Below are 8,602 nucleotides of genomic sequence, written 5' to 3'. Positions count from 1 at the left end.
TGGAATATGGGAAAAACTCCATAAAGAAGGTGTTTGGGTGCCTCACGAAATCTCCAATGATCATCATTTCCAACATGTGGATGTTGCTTCGCCTCTTCTGGCGCATAATGCGCTTGAACCATTTTTGGACAGAATTGTCACCGGTGATGAAAAAGGGATTCTCTATGTGAATATTAAATGCCAAAATCAATGGCTCAGTCCTACACAAAAACCACTTTCGACTCCAAAACCTGGACTCCATCCGCAGAAAGTGATGCTTTGCATTTGGTGGGACATCAAAGGAGTAATTCATTGCGAACTCCCCAATCCACAGCGAACTGTCAATGCAGAGATCTATAGTCAGCGACTGGAACGTTTAAATCAAGCCCTTAATCAGAAATGCCATTCACTCGTCAATCGGAAAGGTGTTTTTCTTCTCCACGACAATGCATGTCCACATGTGGCACGTTTGACGCAACACAAGATTATGGAGTTGGGTTCAGAAGTTCTCCTCCACCCACCATATTCTCCAGATATGGCACCATGATACCATCTCTTTCGTTAGCTGCAACACCATCTTAATGGGAAAACGTGTGCAAATGGGGAAGGTGTTAAAGAGGACATTGACATGTTTTTTGCTTCAAAGCCAAGTGATTTCTTTAATCAGGACATCAACAACCTGACTGTAAGATGGAAAAGCATCATCGATAAGAATGTAGACTATTTCATTTAATAAATGTTTTGTTTTAACATATATATATAAGTTCTTCGTGTTTTTTCATCTAAAAAAAAGTATTAATTTCTTGACGACCTAATACTTCGTGGACAAACACATATAACGTGAATTAACACAAGATACAATGTCGGCCTAATTTTACACGGTTAAGTAACTTGTAACGAAACAGTAAATCAGTTCCATACCCTAGTCGTGAATCCGAAGGATAAGCAAGTTATGAGCGGTAAAAAAGTAGTCCAACTCACAACTTGTAAAGGTACCACTAGATGGCGATAGTCACGGAACCCTTCATGAATCGCTATATCGTCAAAAGTTATCTGGAATTTATGCGTTATATGACGAAACACCGATGGTGACAAGCAATCGCTTTGACTATTTGGTTAAATCTGGTTCGAGATATAAACTATTTAGCAAGAAGATGAAAATGCTAACTATGATTTTTAATTTATTTATACAGGAAATGTTTGAATCGGAAACACTCTTATATGTCTAAAGAACGTGAGGAGATTCGGATGTTTCCGTAAAGCCACACAACGAGATGGCAGCTAGCTCGTCAATAGTATCTCTTGTCAATTTTATAACACTCCCACGACCTTAAACTGGGGAGCGAGAGTTTGGGCAACGGGATGCAAACCATAGATCCTCGGCTTTATAGTCTGGCACTCTTGCCAATAGACCACATCCGACTCGTCAATGAAAGCATCAAAGGGAAAATAGCTTATGACAAATTGTGATAACTTGATATAAACAAGTAATTATTAAATATTTAAGAGTATTATAAACGTTAATATATTTAATAATATTGTACATAATTTCAAGGTGTCACATTCTGTCGTAAATATTTGCTAAAAAACTTTAAACTTAATATTGTATTCCATTTAAATATTTTACGCGTAATTAATTAATATATTATTGTACACACAATTAGATATATCGTTTGAAGACATGGCAATACTTTTTCAAACAAATTTAACTAAATCATTGAACGTATTTAGCAGAACAGCAATTTAGACTAAACTCTTGTTCTTCAACCATTATTTAGTTAAATAACTTAAGTCGTGTTACACGAGTACATTGACTAATTCCAAATTGATTCGTGACAAGAATTTATCATGTCATCATTAGAAAAGTTTCACATCCCATGTGATAATTTTAATACACTATCTTATGTAAAAGATCCATAACTAATAACAGTTGAGTACTAAGTATACCCATATTGGCCGAGTAGGTCTCTTAGTATCAAGATAATCATTTTTTTAAAGAAAAGTCTTTATCTTAACACAGAACCCTTTCAGATTAGCTTGTTCTATACAAGTAGAATTTATTTATAAAAAGTAAACAACAAAAGTTTGTTTCGCAGAACAACGCCTATGTTAGAAATTTAAAAAACAAACGTAAAACAAACGATTACATAACAATCTAAGCGATAGAATTTTGAAATCTCTTTCGGGTTTTTACTTAGAGGTATAACTTACCGCTGAAAGCATCGTTATTTCCCTTACTGTTTGTTCAGTCCCGGATCACACGACTAAAAACACCCTCTCGTTGCTCTAGTTCCTCCTAAACTAGAAAGTCACCTCTGCCTACTGTTTTATAGATACCTTTCACTAACTGGTGTCAGGGTAATGTCCTGTTCCACCTTAGACAAAACTTGCAGTGGCCATTCCTGTTTTTCAATCTCTAACCTAAAATTCAGATCGATTTCAATGATACATATACTTTACAGAATACATGTCAACGCCCTTCTTGACCGACTTACAAGCAGTACACATTAATAATTTCTCAGATGCTAGAATACACTATGAGGTTCCTCATTGGTATATTGAAACGGATTTCTGTTTACAAAATACACTATTACTTATAATCCTTTATATGTGGTTATAATTTTAGTTATATAGCATACCGTGCACTGTTCATTTGTTGTTTGTGATAGTGACGTCATTCAAAGAAAAGCTCTAAACAAGGCTTAGACGAAAAACTCTAGCTTAGTTTTCTCTTATCTGTTAGTGTTCTCAACAACAACGAGAACTAGAACAAAGTATGACTTTATTGTTAAGTTATTTTGTGTCTGTCTTTGAGTAGATTACGTGGCTCAACTGACGTCACGAGGTCAAACAATAGACTACCACACTGTTATATAACCTATATTTATTGAAGTAGGGAGAGCTTTTCAAGTAGGTATAATTCAACGGCAGTTTTACTAAAAATCATTCACAACAATCTACATTAATGTATGATGAAAATGGGGTCACCTCATTTGTACAAACTGCAACTGGGTAACAAAGCATGTTTTTACAAGAAGATGTAAACTACCGAAAGTGTAAAGCTAAGGTTGCGTACAAACATTTTACTGTAAATTTTGATCAGAAGTTACATAAAAGGTAGTCTACTGAGACTTTAACACGAAGAAATTTGCCGAGATATTAAGTTCTCTTTAATGTTTTAGTGTTAAGATATTTACACAGACATTAACATGGAAACATGGACCGAAATTTTAATGTGAAGACATTTGCCAGAATATTAAGGTCTCTATAATGTTTTAAGCGTAAGATGTTAGTGCTATCATTCAAGTTTTGTTTTTAAGATGAGGACTTATCTTAAGTACAAAAACTTCACTCTTAGCGTAACCAACACGAGTTTCAGGTTACATGTGTCAACACGAGTTATAGGTTATATGTGTCAGCACGAGTTATAGGTTATATGTGTCAGCACGAGTTATAGGTTATATGTGTCAACGTAAGTTATAGGTTACAGTGTCAACATGAGTTATAGGTTACAGTGTCAAAACAAGCTTTAGGTTACATGTGTTAACCTGAGTTATAGGTAACATGTGTCAACACGAGTTATAGGTTACATGTGTCAAAACAAGTTATAGGTTACATGTGTTAACCTGAGTTATAGGTAACATGTGTCAACACGAGTTATAGGTTACATGTGTCAAAACAAGTTATAGGTTATATGTGTCAACACGAGTTATAGGTTATATGTGTCAACATGAGTTATAGGTTACAGTGTCAAAACAAGCTTTAGGTTACATGAGTTAACCTAAGTTATAGGTTATATGTGTCAACATGAGTTATAGGTTACAGTGTCAAAACAAGCTTTAGGTTACATGAGTTAACCTAAGTTATAGGTTATCAACACGAGTTATAGGTTACATGTGTCAAAACAAGTCATAGGTTATATGTGTCAACACGAGTTATAGGTCACATGTTTACCCTACATTTACTCTAAACAGTCAAGACTTGAATCCTAAACTCTTTATTATAAACTTACATTAAAAATGTTATAGTCATCTAGTTTTTTTTCAAAATCAGATGTCAGCATGCTAAGTTTGGTCTGGATCAGTCAACTCCACAGACAGACAGAAAGTTTCCTTGATAATGGATACTTACCACATGATGAATTACATAATTTACAAGTTGAAACAGTGAATGTGTTATCTTACAACTGATAGAGCACGAGTTTCCTCCTGAAGTGTGTCTTGCTATTTGGATTAATATAAATTCACCAAGGCACCTTGCCTGGTTATGGATTTTTAATGTTTTGTTAGTAAAATATTTAAAAGCTAATTCATAGTCCTTGGGCTACAGTTTGTTATACTCATAATAATATCGGTCAATAACTCCGACAAATATATAATACAGTTATAAATGTCGATGTTTAATTTGAAATATGCAGACTACAGTAGACCGAAATATGGACTTTGGTGTTTTGTCACTTATGTTAACTACGAACCGATCACTAAATACTTAAGTAAAATCATTTAAAGGCAACATATACATTAGTGAATACAATTCCGTATTAAAAACTCGCTAGAGACATTAAATATCATAGACCAATACACTAGAAATCTAAAAACCTTTAAAGATTATAATGCATTGTTTCGTCAGTTGACTATCCTCTCTGTTTTCGGCCGTAAACCCAATAATATCTCACGAGCTTTGGTCAACTTAAGCGACTAAGGTTAGTCATAAATCCACATACTGAGCCACCAATGTAAAACATGATCTTTATAAGTATAGGGCCTGGCATGGCCAGGTGGTTAGGGCACTCGACTCGCAATCTGCGGGTCGCGGGTTCGAATCCCCGTCCCACCAAACATGCTCCCCATTTCAGCCGTGGGGGCGTTATAATGGGACGGTCAATCCCACTATTCGTTGGTAAAATAGTAGCCCAAGAGTTGGCGGTGGGTGGTGATGACTAGCTGCCTTCCCTCTAGTATTACACTGCTAAATTAGGGACGGCTAGCGCAGATAGCCCTCGTGTAGCTTTGCACGAAATTCAAAACAAACAAACAATTATAAGTATAATTTGAAGATCATAACTAAAACATTTCATTAAGAAAAAAACAAAATATGTTATTACGTTCATACTAATGATCTTTCTTGTCTGTATGTTTGATTTACTAACTACACTGAATTGTGTCAGTTTCCTTACAATAACTTATATTTTCGTGTTTTAGAGTATAAAAGTGTGTGTGTGAAGATGTGTTTTGATGTCGTTAAACAATAAGTAACACCAAAAGTGCATAGCAAAAAGTTCTAAGTTAAAATAACTATTACACCCAGGCATTAAATTGCATCTGACTATTTAGTACACAGAAAACGGTTGTTTCGTTATCAAAAATAAAATTTAAAGAATATGTACGACTTGATGTTCATTGATATTATAAAAATCCAAATTACTTTGTGGGAACTATATATATATGGACAAGTTTAAAATTGAAAGACAACCAGGTGAGTGAATCCTAAAACTATCTATTTTCAACAGTGTAAACTATAGGCGCTTGTTTAATGTTTAAAATCGAATGAATAATTAAAATACAACGCTTCATATTTACACAATTAAATATTTATGAAACCGTCAACGAATTCCAATTAAAAACACTACAAGTTACACGTTTCGACGTACTTCTACGTCGTCTTCGGGAGTTATTTACAATACAATTTATACTTTCTGCATGTCATGAGGTATTACGTTACAAAGTTATTAGCATAAATCACTGGTCAACATTTACAATATGTCATGTCATATATTAGTTAAGCGAGATGCCAGCCCTTCATTTCGATTAAATACTTGTTTTCTTATTTAAATGTTACTACAGTTCTAGTGTTTCTCGAATATTTAAAGATGTAACATTATTTAGTTGAGCTAAGACTGTAGATTTATACCAGAAAATTGTGTTGTGTTGTTTGTACATATTGTTCTATAGCTGAACTTTTTATTGTATTTTTTTATTTAAGTTACAGCTTTTACTGTAAGTAGAATATATCTTTCAAGCAGGTACGACGTTTCGATCACTGGTGCGATCGCCCTCAATACACAAGTTTTAACGGTAAAGAACATTTTAGTATTTAAATCCAAATTCAACAATCTAACAATGTATTTAAATTTTAGAATCGACAGTAATTACTTAAATACGTGGATTGATAGATTATATATTTATGGATAAACAGAAAACAAACAAACCAAAAATGAATAAATAATGAAAAAAAAAAAAGAATCGTGTTATGCAAAATATTTGCATAAGATTAAAAATGTGTGAGGAAATAACGATCAGGGACATATATAGATGTGCCTGGGTAGTTGCTAATTGTGTGATTGTTGGATTTTATTAATAAAGCTTCTCTGATTTTTATTCTGTTAATGGTTTAATACTGTGACATCCTGTTCAGAAAAACTGTTTGTTTTTATTCATATACTCATGGACTTGGCAAATGGGTTTGTGGTGTTTTTTTAATCTACCTTCAAGTTACGCCCTATTTCGCCTATGTAAAAGGCTGGGGAACCGTTACAATTTATTTTGTAAACGTTTTCTAGTGGGGTGGGTTCGTTACATAATTTCTAAACATGTGTTTAATTTTCATTCCAAGATTGAAAACGAATCTAGACGTTATGTTAAGGTTATAAATTTCTGATACAGGTATGCTAATATTTTCTATATATGGGATGGTGCATGTGATTAGGTTTACTTTGTTTTGTGGTGCATATAGTGTATGCTAAATTTAGGAAGCTATTTAGAGTGCCTAGGTTTTGGTGGATTACGTGATTAGAAAATCGGTTTAAGTTATTTCCGCTGTATGCGTTTTTTTCTATGAATTTTAGTGGTGAAGCCTTGGGGGTGTTCGTGTGATGTTAACGTTTAAAAGATTTATCATGTTGTTTTCATTTTCCACTGTGAATTGTATTTTTATGTAAGTTATTTATGTGTTGGAAAAAATGTGTCTGTTCATCTTGACAAGTAAAGCTGCAAAAAACGTCAACTACATATATAAGCCAATATGCAGACTCATATATGTAAGTGACTATGGCATTTTGTTCCATGTGATGTAAGATAAGAGTGGTCAAAATAACTGATAATGGATTTCCCATAACAAGTCCATGTAATTGAAGGAAGTATGAATCTTTGTATTGAATACATATAAATGTGGCTAATTATAACCGTTTGATTAGATGTTCCTGTTCTATGTGATGTAAGATAAGAGTGGCCAAAATAACTGATAATGGATTTCCCATAACAAGTCCATGTAACTGAAGGAAGTATGAATCTTTGTATTGAATACATATAAATGTGGCTAGTTATAACAGTTTGATTAGATGTTCCTGTTTTATGTGATGTAAGATAAGAGTGGCCAAAATAACTGATAATGGATTTCCCATAACAAGTCCATGTAATTGAAGGAAGTATGAATCTTTGTATTGAAAGCATATAAATGTGGCTAGTTATAACAGTTTGATTAGATGTTCCTGTTCTATGTGATATTTGGGGGGGGGGGTCTTGTGAAATTATTTCTGCAGTAAGTTGTATTGCCTCATGACAAGGGGTTTGAGGGAATAAGTTTACAGCATTAAAGCTAACCATAATGATGTTATTTTCTGAATTATTTAAATGTTTTAGTGGTGTGAAGTGTTTTTTAATTGAGTGTTTATTTTGCAAACATAAGGTTCTAAAATACAGTTAAAGTATTTACCAAGGTTGTAGTTTAAATAGTTATAAGAAGGCGTAATTAGGCGTAAGTATATTGGATTTTTATGGAGTTTTGGTAAACCGTAGATTTTTGGTGTTCTAGGTCGGTTTGTAAGCAGATAATTGTATATACATACATACATATATATATATATAGATAGATAGATAGATTAAAGGTGATAGTTTTTGCTTTTAATAATATTTTGAGAAGTTTGCTCAATTTTTTGGTGTACACAGCGTGGTCACAAGTAAATAGTAAATTTTTCAGTCATATTCACATGAATTGATATATTTATAATTTAATTAATATCTAGTAGATCTTCCTTTCGCTTCGTGGAGTTCGTTGATCCTTTGGGGCATCGTGAGAATCATCCCGTCAATTTTAGATTGTGAGATTTTCGCCCACTTTTGCTTCAAAACTTGGAGTAGGTCGCTCTTCGAAGTTGTTGGTTTTTGTTGTTGTTGTTGTTTCTTGACTTGCCGGTCGAGTATGGCCCAAAGTATGGGGTTCATGTCATGGCTCGGCCAGGGCAACTTCTGGATATCATTTTCTTCTTGCCACTTTTGGGTGTTTCTAGCAGTGTGACACGGAGCTCCATCTTCCTGGAACAACATTGTGTTCTTGTCCACGAAACCCGAGTAATAAAATGGCAAGAGTCCTTCCTCCAATATTTTGACGTATTTCGCAAAATTTATGTTGCCAACGCACTCCACTAAGCTCGATCTCCCACCAACCCATACAGCTCCCCAAACCCTCACGCTGAAACCACAATGCTTCACAGTTGGCTGCAATCTGTTGAGCCAAAACTCTTGGTGAAGCATTCTCCAGACCCATATCCTTCCACTGTGCGAAAATTGAGCGAATCTTAATTCGTCTGAGAACAATACGGTCTTCCAAAAGTCCAGAGGCTTGGTCA

The 8,602-nt window shown here is 34.2% G+C and overlaps 1 long non-coding RNA gene across 1 annotated transcript in view; it reads right to left on the bottom strand.

The window, feature by feature from the left end:
- The window catches only part of LOC111086276, an 8,660-nt gene extending 6,351 nt beyond the window's left edge, over positions 1–2,309 (bottom strand). Inside the window, exon 1 of the long non-coding RNA XR_002611001.1 lies at positions 2,191–2,309. This is a non-coding gene — a long non-coding RNA (uncharacterized LOC111086276). The remainder of the gene's footprint in view (positions 1–2,190) is intronic.
- Between the last annotated feature and the right edge of the window lie 6,293 nt (positions 2,310–8,602).

Source organism: Limulus polyphemus, unplaced genomic scaffold, assembly GCF_000517525.1.
Source record: "Limulus polyphemus unplaced genomic scaffold, Limulus_polyphemus-2.1.2 Scaffold981, whole genome shotgun sequence".
In the NCBI taxonomy this organism is placed as follows: domain Eukaryota; kingdom Metazoa; phylum Arthropoda; class Merostomata; order Xiphosura; family Limulidae; genus Limulus; species Limulus polyphemus.
The sequence above is the reverse complement of the archived record's forward strand: the minus strand, read 5'-3'. Positions and strand labels throughout refer to the sequence as shown.